Source organism: Arvicanthis niloticus, chromosome 17 (assembly GCF_011762505.2).
Source record: "Arvicanthis niloticus isolate mArvNil1 chromosome 17, mArvNil1.pat.X, whole genome shotgun sequence".
Classification (NCBI taxonomy): Eukaryota; Metazoa; Chordata; class Mammalia; order Rodentia; family Muridae; genus Arvicanthis; species Arvicanthis niloticus.
Genome location: NC_047674.1, coordinates 41,293,552 through 41,305,730, shown reverse-complemented (window position 1 = coordinate 41,305,730; position 12,179 = coordinate 41,293,552).

Below are 12,179 nucleotides of genomic sequence, written 5' to 3'. Positions count from 1 at the left end.
CATGACACAGTCAGTATGATTCGTGACGAGGAGCGACACAGTAATAGATGGTTGTGAAAATTCCTTTTCTTCTTAAAATTTCAGTAAGGTCTTATTTTCACAAAGGAAGTCTCCAGAGGTCAAGGACCACATTTATATGGGCGTTCCAGGAAAGTGTTCTCCATTATACAATGTACCAATGGCTCTGATCAATGCTATTCAAGTGTGTCATCCTGAGAGATCAAGTAGAATAGGTTTTGGAAACAGGAGCTCTCTGCTTTCACAGGCAAGTTGAGTTGGTAGGACACAAAGTAGTGATAAATTCAAAGATTCCACAGAAGAATTTAGTAGCCTTTCAAAGGTCTGAGATCTGTTTGCTGGAAATGATTGTCCTGCCTTAATCAAACTTACCTGTTGTTATTTAGTGGGAAAAATGTGTTTCTGTGATCTGCTTAGCATCCAAAGGACCACTGTTTGGGATGAGGGGCTTTTTGATGACATAATAGGAAAGGACCCTCATCTTTAGGTGGGCAACATGGAGACTCTATTTAGCATGGAAGGTTATCTGCAGCTCTTTGGATGTTTGCATTCTTATCTTTCCCTTGCACACAAGTCCCACACACACCTTTTGATCCTCACTTATACAAGAAGCCAGAATCATTGGGATAGGCAGGAGTCCACCAGCATAATCCTTTGCAGTTTCTTATCCTAAGATGTTCTATTATCTCCTATGATTCAGTTTTTCTAAAACCTATGCCTGTTATACAATTTAAACTTCCTATAAAATATACCTTTTAAAAATCATCTCATGGACTTTTGAAATTATTGTCACTGGTTCATTGTAGCTCAAGTACATATTTGCATCTATAATCTTAAAAATTAAATATATACTTAAATCTTATTTATGTATCAAATCCATACAGAAGCAATTTACAGCGGCCCTGAAGTAGTCTGTGTGCATGTTGCCTATCAACTGTATCTATCTCTGTTTCACACACAGAGGATCAGAGATTAGATCCTAATTGTCATCATTTACTTTGTTTCTAAAACTCTCATTAACTCCCGGGAATCCTGGAAAGAGACGAAGAGAGCATGTCATGTGGAGATCCCTACGCCTCTGCGTGTTTCTCTTTTCGATTGATGGGTCTCTGAAACTGAAGTTTGGAAGAGAATATGATCTTGCAATGTTTGCAGTTGACCCTGCTACTGAGGCTTTTCTTCTTCCTCTTATGGGCCAGAATAATCTTTAATTTCCATGATTTTTTTTCTTATCTTCATCTTTTATTTTATCCTTATTTTTTTCTCTTCTGCTGTTTTGCTGTGGCTATTGTGACGATTATGACATTCTTATAAAACTTCAAATATTTAGAAGTTAGTTATATTGTATTATAATATATTATATTAGTATTGGAGAACCTCCTGGTTACCTATTTGTCCTAGTGTTTCTCTGATCAAAAGCAACTCAGGGAGGAAAAGGCTTATTTTAGTTTACAGGTTATAATCCATCACTGAGGAAAGTCAGTGCAGAAACTCAGGACAGAAACCTGGAGGCAGAAATTGAAGCAGAGACCATAGGGGAGTGATGCTTACTAGTTTGCTCCTAGAGGCTTGATCAGCCTGATTTCTTATACAATCTAGAAACCTCAGGAATATCATTGCCCACAGTGAGCTGGGCTGTTCCACATCCACCATTAATCAAGAAAATACCCGCACAGACTTCCCTATAGGCCAATCTTACAGGACCATTTTCTCAAGGTTTTCTCTCCTTCAGGAATATCCAGGTTTGTGTCAAGTTGGAAAAAAAAGAGACAGAGAGAGAGAGAGAGAGAGAGAGAGAGAGAGAGAGTAGCTTACCTCTGGGTAAAAACTTGAATTCCCAACTTGCTTCTGAGAGGTTTAGAGCAAGCCTGGGAGATACTCCTCGGGGAGACCTTCCTCTTGCTTGCAGCGGTGCCTCATCAGGGCTTAGCCACACGGCAACATCATTGGATAGGCGGCCTTCGCGATTTTACTAGCTAGTTTTAATTGTATACACCGAAGAAAATGAACAGCGTGTCTAATGCGTACTAACATGGAGACTATAGTTCAAAATATTAAGGAAGGAAGCAGGCATGCACTCCCAGAATGTATTCGAGCTCCTATTTGTAACAGGCACTCTTTGTGAGCTGCAACAAATGGTAAAAGCCAGCCAGGGTCGTCTCCTCAGAAAAGGACTGCCAGGTAGATTCGCAGTTATCTATGTGCAAATTTTATCTTGGTAGCAAAGGAACAGAAACTAGCTGCCTTTTCTGCCACAGACTGACTACAGTAAAAACTGGCATATGGAGATTGTATACCCTCTTATCAGTAAGTTTTCTATTGACAGTCATGTGCAAAATATATAAGAAAATTAGAAACAGAAAATCTTAAGCTGTTTAAAATATTTTATATCACACAGAATTTTAAAGCACATTTGTTAAAAATGTAAGCTTACCAGAATTTAATAAGCTCATACCAAAGGGGAAATCTAGTTACCAAGTTTAATAACTGTCACGGAAAAATAGAAGATTCATCTCCTAAGCCAGATATTGGGGTTCCTGTTTATAATCCTAGCACACAGGGAGGCTGAGGTAGGAATGTCAACCCTGAGTTTAAGGGTATGCTGGGTTCTACAGTCAGATCGCAAGAAAATTGAAATTAGAGCTGGACAGGTGGCCAAGCAATGAAGTGCACCGCAGTGCGCTTGCAAATTCCCCGAGTTAAGTTCCCAGTACCCATATAAGACAGCTCACACCTGTCTGTCACTGAGTTCCAGGAGAGCGGGCCTTTCTTGCATTCACAAGCACCTACACTCAAGTGTGCAGAGCACCACACACAGATGCCTACCCGAACACATAAATTTAAAAGTAAACCTTAGGAAAACCCACAAATTAAAAGAATACCAACAGACACCAAATCTAGAAAACATTTATTGCAAAGTAAAATATAGAATAAAAGTTAAAAATTACACACATTTTGGAGCACTGATTGTTCTTCCAGAAGTCCTGAGTTCAATTCCCAGTAACTACATGGTGGCTCACGACCATCCATGATGGGATACGATGCCCTCTTCTGGTGTGTCTGAAGAGAGGACAGTGTACATAAAATAAATAAATAAATCTTTTAAAAATAAAAAAGGAAGGGTGGATGGAGACTCCCTTCTCACCTATCATTCTAATTAAAAAAAGAGACAAATAGTTTATCATATTGCATTTAGCATATTTGAGCAACAATAATAAAATTATTACAATAATTATACTGAAAGTAGTTTTAATTTAAAATATATAATGTATTTTATAATTTACCTATAAAATGTAAATATTTTATAGCTATACCTATAAATACCTATAAAAATATTGGTATGTTTATAATAATCTATAAAAATGTATAATATATTTTGCATGTTCACATATTCATATATAATAAATAATATGCACATATTGGTATGAAATCACAGAGGACATTACATATATTATATGGATATATGATATGATATATATGAGAAAACATTACAGGAAAGGCTTGGAAACTTGATCTACTGGAGAGCTAGAAATCAGAATGAGAGAATACCCTCTGTACATATATAACTGAGGGCCAAAGCCCATGGGTTGGTGTGCTGAGATGAGAAAGATTGCATAGTGCTTCTCCATCTCCTGGCTATCAGAATCTATCACACAATGAAGCCTCTGGGAACACAGTCCTTAAAATCTATATGGGAAAACAGGGGGTGGGGTAGATACAAAAGGCCCCCTGTCTTGGATTCCTCAATTTCCATTCTCATGCTGTCATTCCTTAGTTGTCTAACCTATGCAACTTATTTCTCAGAAATTCACACACCATAGAAATAATGCCTATTTTTTTGCCATTATTTTGGAGGATTTCTGATCTTATATGCGTGAGCTGCCTACCTCCCTACCTGTATACAATGAGAACTAACCAATGATGGTTTTCTCGTGGCATTTACTTAGTGTTGACAAGTCCAAAAGAGACTAATGGGGACAATCTAGCTAACTGTGGTACAGGTTAGCATACCAAAGCACATGCTGGCCTTCAGGCTCACTCAGTACCTGGGGCTCCTCTCAGAAAATCTCTCCTAGCTCCTACTCTTGACTTCCTTAGTCAGCAGGCTTCCCTTCCCACCGCTTCTCATTCCTATATAACCCCCAATATTTCAGTCATTCTCTTCTCTTCTCTCTCTCTCTCTCTCTCTCTCTTTCTCCTCAGTCTATTGGCCCACTATCTCCTCTCTTTGCTCTGGGCTCTTTCAAATGCCTCTGGCTGTACTGCCCCTCACTTCTACAATAAGAAACCTCTGTTTAACCATACTTTGGAGGGGTCACGTCCTCACTTTATACAATTGTGAAACTCTATTTCCTGGTAACCATTAGAGGAAATTTAATTTCATTGTACATAGGAATCAGTCTCCCAGCTCCTTTGTTTTATTTTCATTCCAAGGTGATGCAAGCTGGTATTTATTCTGTTTCTTCTGGAATAAATGGTGGATATACTTCTATTTGGTAGTCAAAGTTACAAAGGATTTATAACTGTGAAGGGCTCCAAATCCTTTATGACTTATTTTATCCATGATTTTAGTTCATCTTGCATCTTAAATCCCTTTACTGGACACTGCATCCCATTTATTCTCTCTTTGCTATTTATTAACTTATATTGCTTTATCAAAACGTTCCTTCTTTTTCATCTTGCCTCTGCATCTCTGCACCCAACCCTATTGTGTGCGAGACATTACTTTTAGAGCATTCGTTCTTCAGACAGAGTCCTGCTGGCACACGGCACTGCCCACCTACCAAGAGACCTTGAAAACATCTTTTAAAGGCTTTCCACTTTACCTGCAGGTGCTAAGAAATTCATATTTTTCTCAGCCCCAAGGATCCAAATGCGATTCAGGGAGGCGAGCCTTTATCCAAGCTTCCTGCTTAATTACCACTGTCAGTCATCTGTCCGCAGACATGGTGTGCTGTCTTTGGCTTTTCATGTGCTAACCAGAGACTAAATGGAGACAGGGTAGCAGACGGAGGCAGGGATGGTAGCAGGCTGATCAGGTTAGCTTATTTTGAAACTCTTGGATGTCCTGTTTCCACTCCAGCCTCAGCCATTTCCTGGAAGCATTCTCTCCTGAAGACATTGATAACACCCTATGAAACCTCTGTCTGCTTCTCCTGCAGCTCAGGGGCCTATTCTAACCTCATGGTTTTTATTTGTTTTCTGGAATCAAACAATTTCCCTTTTAAAAAAAGTTTTTCTGACGTAACAGGGATTGAGCCCATTTAAAAACGAATCTAAAGACCAAAGATGCCATCGTTGGAATCTCAACTCCATGATCCAGTGTATAGGACAGAGGAAGTGTCTACAGCAACCCATCTGCTTCCTCAGCTGGGAGAATTCAAGTTCTGTTTCCAAGGCATATTTCAACTGAATGACCTTGCTTATTTATTTGCTTATAAGATCCTAGTATTACATATTTTTAAAATCTCATTTCCAGTACTGTATTAAGTTAAATTTTCTAGGAGTAGTTTGCAAGGGGTGGGGGAAGGGAAGGATCTAGAGAACACTTTGCACTGTTAGCTCTAAAGCCAGAGCTCCCACACCTGGCTGAACTGCAGAAACATTTGGAGGAGGGTTTTTTAGAAGTTTTTAAGAGCCAGAGGAACACAGAGTTTGCTGTGAGATCATGTCTTCTAGAAATGTCCGATGCTAGTCATATACAGCTTCACTAACATGGCTGCCTAATCATGAGGTGAACAAGGATGACAATAACAGACATATCAACATGAACAAGGGAAAGCTCATGAAGCCCCAACCTTACACAAAGAACTGCAGACAGCTAAAGACTGTCCAGAGTAGGCCACACAGTCTCCCCAGGGAAGTGCACACCAATTGGTTATCCAACCAGTGGTCAACATTGAAGTCATATATACAAGGCCATTATACAGACAGAGCAGGTTGTAGGTATTTATATATTTAGGAACCCCCTCAACACACAATAATTAAACACAAAGAAGCCATGAATTTGAAAGAGAGCAAAGTGGTATGTAGGAGAGTTTGGACAAGGAAAAGGAAGGGAGGAATAATATAATCTCAAAAAATAAAAGAAAACAAAACAAAAAACCCAAAACCAAACCAAACCAACAACAAAAACAATAAACAAGAAAGAAAAAAATACCCCAAAAACCAAAACAACCCAACTATCTAAAACAAGATTTTTTTTTTCCAGAAAGCTAGACATAACTTCACAAAAATATATAAAGGGGGTGGGGCGGTGCTTGAGAATCATGTCCAAATGTTTCAGCAGGTAGCATCTTTAGCAAGTATCTGTGAACTAAGGGGTTTTCTCCAGCTTCAGAGTGAGTCCACGCCTATTTGTCCCTCCTGCCCCACTTATATAGCTTTCTCATAGAGTTACCTCCATCCCTCTTTTACACCTGTTCCTCATACATCCACACAGTAGACAGAAAGCAATGCCAAGGTTAAATTGCAAGAACAAACACAAATAGGAGTGGGCCTCCTCGTGGACACTAAGACAGGCATCTTCTCTGTAACCGCCGTTCTTAAGCCATTTGGTGCAGGTGACTTGAGATGATACCCTTGGTTCTTCTCTGACATACATCTAGATCCTGTTTGATTCTTGCTCAGCCCTGTGACTCTGCCTCATCTTACTTCAGGATCTCAGAGTCATTACTATGAGGAAGAAATACTTGCTCCTACTGAGGAAGATTCCTGAGTGGTTCTGAGATATGTGTGCATTGGGCACTGAGCCTACCTGACATGGAGGCCCTAAACCCATGGTGCTTTCTTAGACCTTCTATTCCCAGTTTCTGTGCTCCAAGTCGCAAAACCTGCAGGTTTTCATAAAGCTATGAGTTTATTTCTTCCTCTGAATGAAGCCAGTTCCTGAGGATGATCCACTCGGACCAGCCATGCTGTCAAAATGGTGTTGTTCCCCTTTAAAAGGCGGAGTTCTATGTGTTCAGGCTGGACTTGAATTCAGAGTGTAGTTGAACGTTCTTGAGCTCCTGATATTCTTGTTCTCTCAAGTGTTTGAATAATAGTTGTGAACAAGCACAGAGTTTTTATGTTTGTTTTTTTCCATTTATTTATTTATATCCCAAATGTTGCTCCTCCCTGTCCCTCCTCTTAGAATTTCTCCCCCTTTACCTCTGAGAGGGTAGCCCCCAGCCTCTATTCCCCCCATCCTGGTGCCTCAAGTCTCTGCAGGATCAGGCACATCCTTTACCACTAGGACCAGACATGGCAGCCCTGTGCTACATTTATGTGTGGAGGGGAGAGGTAACCAGCCCATGTATGCTCTTTGATTGATGCCTCGGTCTCTAGGAGCTCACAGGGGTACCAAGAGTGTCAACGAAGCACACTGTTTTTGTTTGTTTGTTTAACTTGAAATGGTGTACATTCAAAGCTACAACTACCCGACTCTGCAAAAGGGAGAGGCTGGTTGCTTGCTTTTTGCAGTCTTTTAGCAAGTTGTTGATGAGTGTCGTGTTCTGGCTTTATGCTTATTCAGTTCTTAACTTTGAGGGTTGCAAGAAGATTTTGTTTGTTATTTTGTTTCCCCAACATAATCAACGAAGACAGGGTTCATGATCAAGGGAATAGCACTTGTTTTGGATAAGAATTCAACAGACAGAGAAGGCCCAGGGGAAGACAGGGAGGGAAACTGTGTCAGAATAGACAGTTCGAAATACCCAGGTGTAGATGCGTAAATATTTAGAGAACCCGTGACATCTGAGAACTATTTTAAAATAAGAGGCACACACTTATTTTTGCTAGTATCCTCAGAAATGCGTGGTGTTTAAAGGAAAAACAATGTTTTTTGCAGGTCATGGTTTTCTTCCTAGTAGGCAGAGCTGGCCGAAGGTACAAGGCACGAGGCAAAGAAAGGAGTAAGATGGTTCTAGAACCTACAGACAGACAGCACTTCATGCCATATCCTTTGCTGAGAAAGAACAAGTCTTCCAATAAGGACTTCAGAAAACTCATAGCAACTGACAAAGAAGAAGAAAAAAAATAAGACAACTAGAACATAATATTCAGAAACAGTGGGAGAGTAAGGTTTGGCGGAACATGGACAGAAACTATTTTACTGAAATAAACAAAAACGTCTTGCGAGCTGCTCTGTTCCCGAGCCATCTGACAAGTTTCTGTTGCAGCATGATCTCACTTCTCTCTACAGATAGGAAACTGTCTGCTTCCCTGGGGGAGACTGTCCTCACAGTCGCCTCAGATTATAAGCACGAAGAATTGGGAGCAACCTTCACACGCTCCAAGGAACAAACATCAGTTCCCATATGCCTGTAACTCAATTTTCTCTTCAGCCATGCCCAGCACTTGTCTCTAGGTAGACTTTTGGCTGACACTGAAATCAATTCATTTGTAACACTGCTGCAGGAGTCCCGCCGTAAGCTAATGGAAGTAGACAACCTACACATCACTATTTAAAAGCTGCAGGCTGGGCTTATACAAATAGACTTATACCTAGTAGATAAATAAGTTGTGCAACTCCACAGGGGACACGGTGCTGCCTGGATGTTGGTGCAGGAAGTGTTTGGACTCTGACATTCAAGTTCTTGACAAGCCAGCACATTGATGTTTTCTCCATAAGACAAAAACAAACAGTATCTTATTAGCTTTTTCTTCGTTGCTTTAAATATGCCTGTCTAATACCCCGTTAAGATACGACATGGCTGCATAGTTTCTAGGCCCACAAAGCATGTCGTAAATAATAATAATAATAATAATAATAATAATAATAATAATAATAAAAACAAATTGAATGTGGAATTACACATAGAGTTTGTGGTTCTCTAATTTCATGCAGGGAATCCTAACACCCAGTTGGATAGTATTAAGAGGAATTGAAGATCAGGGACTATAGTTTGGTTAGTAGTGGGCTTGCTTAGCTTGCAGGAAGGCCTGCATAGTATTTCATAAAGCAGGAGGGTCAGAGGCACAAGGTCATCTTTGTGCACCATAGTAAGTTGAAGGCCATCTTAAGATATCTGAGACCCAAGGATGTGGGGCGATTTAGTTATAAGATCCATCCATAAGAATGAATTAGTGTGTTTTTAAAAAAATATACATAAATAAAACAGTGAAAAGTGGGCATTGTCTTGTGTCTTTCCCCTTTTCACAGTTTGAGGATACAGCCTGTTTCCTCAACATAATCAACTTCGAATCAGTGATTGTGAAGAGGTTAGAGGTTGCAGATCCAGAGACAAATGCTTTCAGCCTATTTTAGCCCCCTTAATAGATATTCTGTACCCACCTCTGTACCTGACATATCATGCTAACAGACCACAATGCCTCCCAGTTTCCACCAACCCAAAATCTATAAATGTCCTAAGACAGCATCTAACACCTATAGCAGAGATTCTTCCACTGTGGTGTAGCCTACCCACCCAATGTTCCCATTCATATATTTGGAGAGCATGTTGAGTTGTGACTTCCTTTGTTTTGCTACAGTAAAACCTTTGCGAAGCCATTACCACATTGGAATACAGAGTCTGAGGTGATCTAAATTTGCATTCCCAGGTATGGTCATTCATATTCACCACCAGAATAAATGATCTCTTACCTACTCTTGAGCTTAGAAGTCCATATTTATATTGACAATGTTTAATCCTGAGCCCACTTCTTTCAATGCCTGTTTATCCACCAAGCTGAATTAATACACCTCAAAGAAAGATAGAGTAATTAACGTGTACATAAATCATACCCCCCATACCACCCTACCCCACCACCAAAAACAGCTGGAAAAGGCTCACTCTTTACCATCCTTGCACCACAGTAGCTCTGGGTTTCTTCATAAGAAATGCAATTTCACATTAACTCAGTCTGTCTTAATTGAGACTGTTCTGTCACTTGCATTTAATCTTAAGTGACAGACTTCCCATTACTTTTCCTTGTAGACAAGTCACTATCTTTATAGCTTGCCACATGGACTATGCTCACTTGTGCCCCCCCCACACACACACATTGCTTTGCCCACCACATACCTAGTACATGTGGGACTTCCCACTCTCCCTTTTTCTGTTTGGCTACATTTTACTAAATCTTCAAAGCAGTTCAAGCTTTCCTCTAGCCTGGCACATTTTTGCATGTCTCTACCTAATTAGAACCTGTTAGTATGTACATGGCTAACTGATGTTGGCCTATTTATTGCACTATATTCTTTGAATAGCATATGATGCAGTCCTTCACAACCACTAAAAAAAAAATGTACTTTTGAAGAATCAGGAATTTCTTACATTTTAACTTTACTTCTAATATATTCATATGATAGGTGACCACAAAATACCCGGTAAACTTATTTGAATGCATTTGGGCAAAAGCAAGCTAAACACACAGATGAGCTCACAGGTTTAAACGTCTTACACTCAAAGGTATCTCCCCATGCTTGACTCATATTGTACAAATCTTCAAAAGAAAGCTCTGTCCCAGAGAAGTCATTTTACAACTCTGTGTGACAGGCATTTAGGTAAAGGACACGCTGCCACGTGAAACCATCACAAGGCAATGCACATTTCCACATGTGCAACGGACTGAGTAAGCATGCCCTGCTCTCTGTTTTAATTTGATTTTGCATTTATGATGAAACACCACAGACTGGACTAACCGGGCAAATTTGTTTCCCACTGGAGGACTCCTATGCCTACAACCAAGGTGACATGATATTTGATTTCTGCTAAGGGCTCTTCTCTGTCTTGAAGATGTCACCATCCTGTGACACATTGACCGTGTTTATAAAGGCACTTAGAAATTTGCTGAAGCTTTGTGTCTAACCTGGAGGAGGCTGGCAGCAGACATCAGATTAACTTCAGGATCTGGCTTGTTCATGCCTCAACCCTTAGGCTCTTACACATTTATTCTAGCTTCACCACATGGGAGGTTTGGATTTCTGACCTGACTTGTCCAACTTTTGCTCTGTCATATAGGATACAACCATGCGTGAGGTTATCTACATGCAAGATGTCTTTGCCAGTTTCTGTCATTCTGTCCAGGAATAGGATTCTGGTAGTGGGAGTAGGGAACATGCTTCCTTCCCTTAAGGAGGCCTCTTGAAAGTTAGATACACAAATCTACTCATATCTCACTGATCATATTGTCCATATAATGATTCAAAGGCAAATGGGAAATCTAGTCTTCAATCCAGACTTGTGTACTTCAGTTAAAAACATGGTGTCTTTATTACCACAGAAGGTAACATTGGACACAGGAAGCGACTAACCACTAGTGCCACAGAAAATGACAAGGAATACAGAAGAGCTCTTTGAGCAGGTCTAGATCAGGGATCAGTTAATGTCACCGACAAAGGGCTTAGTGCCACAGAAAATGACAAGGAATACAGAAAAGTTCTTTGAGCAGGTCTAGATCAGGGATCAGTTAATGTCACCGACAAAGGGCTATGATAGCAAATGATAGCAAACATTAAGCTTTGTGAGCCATAGTGTCTCTGGTGTAATGACACAGGTGTGTCACTGTAGTGAAAAAGCAGCCACAGCGAGCAAATGATAACAGCTGTCTTCCAACGAAACTTTGTTTATGAAACACAGGTACAGAATAAAATTTGATCTTTGGCCTGTATTATAAATTTAATGTGATCAGTGGCAATCATTAGGACTTCATAGTCAAGCTACCTGAACAGAGAGCAGGTCAGGATAGGATTGCTGAGCCATTGTTGAGGACCTGGCCTGTCACAAATTAGACTTGCAAATCTGTGAAAGTTGTTTTGCCTCACAGGCTAACAGTCTCCTAATTTTACTAATGAGGGGATCCAGCAGAAACTCTCTCAGGTTATTTTCAATTTAAAAGACTTGGGGAATACTAGAAATAAAAAGTCTAATAGGAAACCTTTCAAAGATCCTGGGGTAAAGTACTGAGGGTAAAACATGCAAAGACGATTCCGGGCACATTTTAACAGAGAAATAAGCAGAAGACAAAGATATGGCTTGAGAGGAGAAGATGCTTGCCAGATCTTGGTTGGGGTGTAAGAAGGGGGTTTGTAGAACATGTGGGTCACTGAAAGGATGGTAGATATTGAAAGAGTGGTGGTTCTGCATCAGTGACAGAAATATGGGGAGAATCTGTGTTGTGTTTTATAAAAATAAAGAGAAAAGGAATATGTTTGGTTGGGGTGCAGTAAGGTGCCA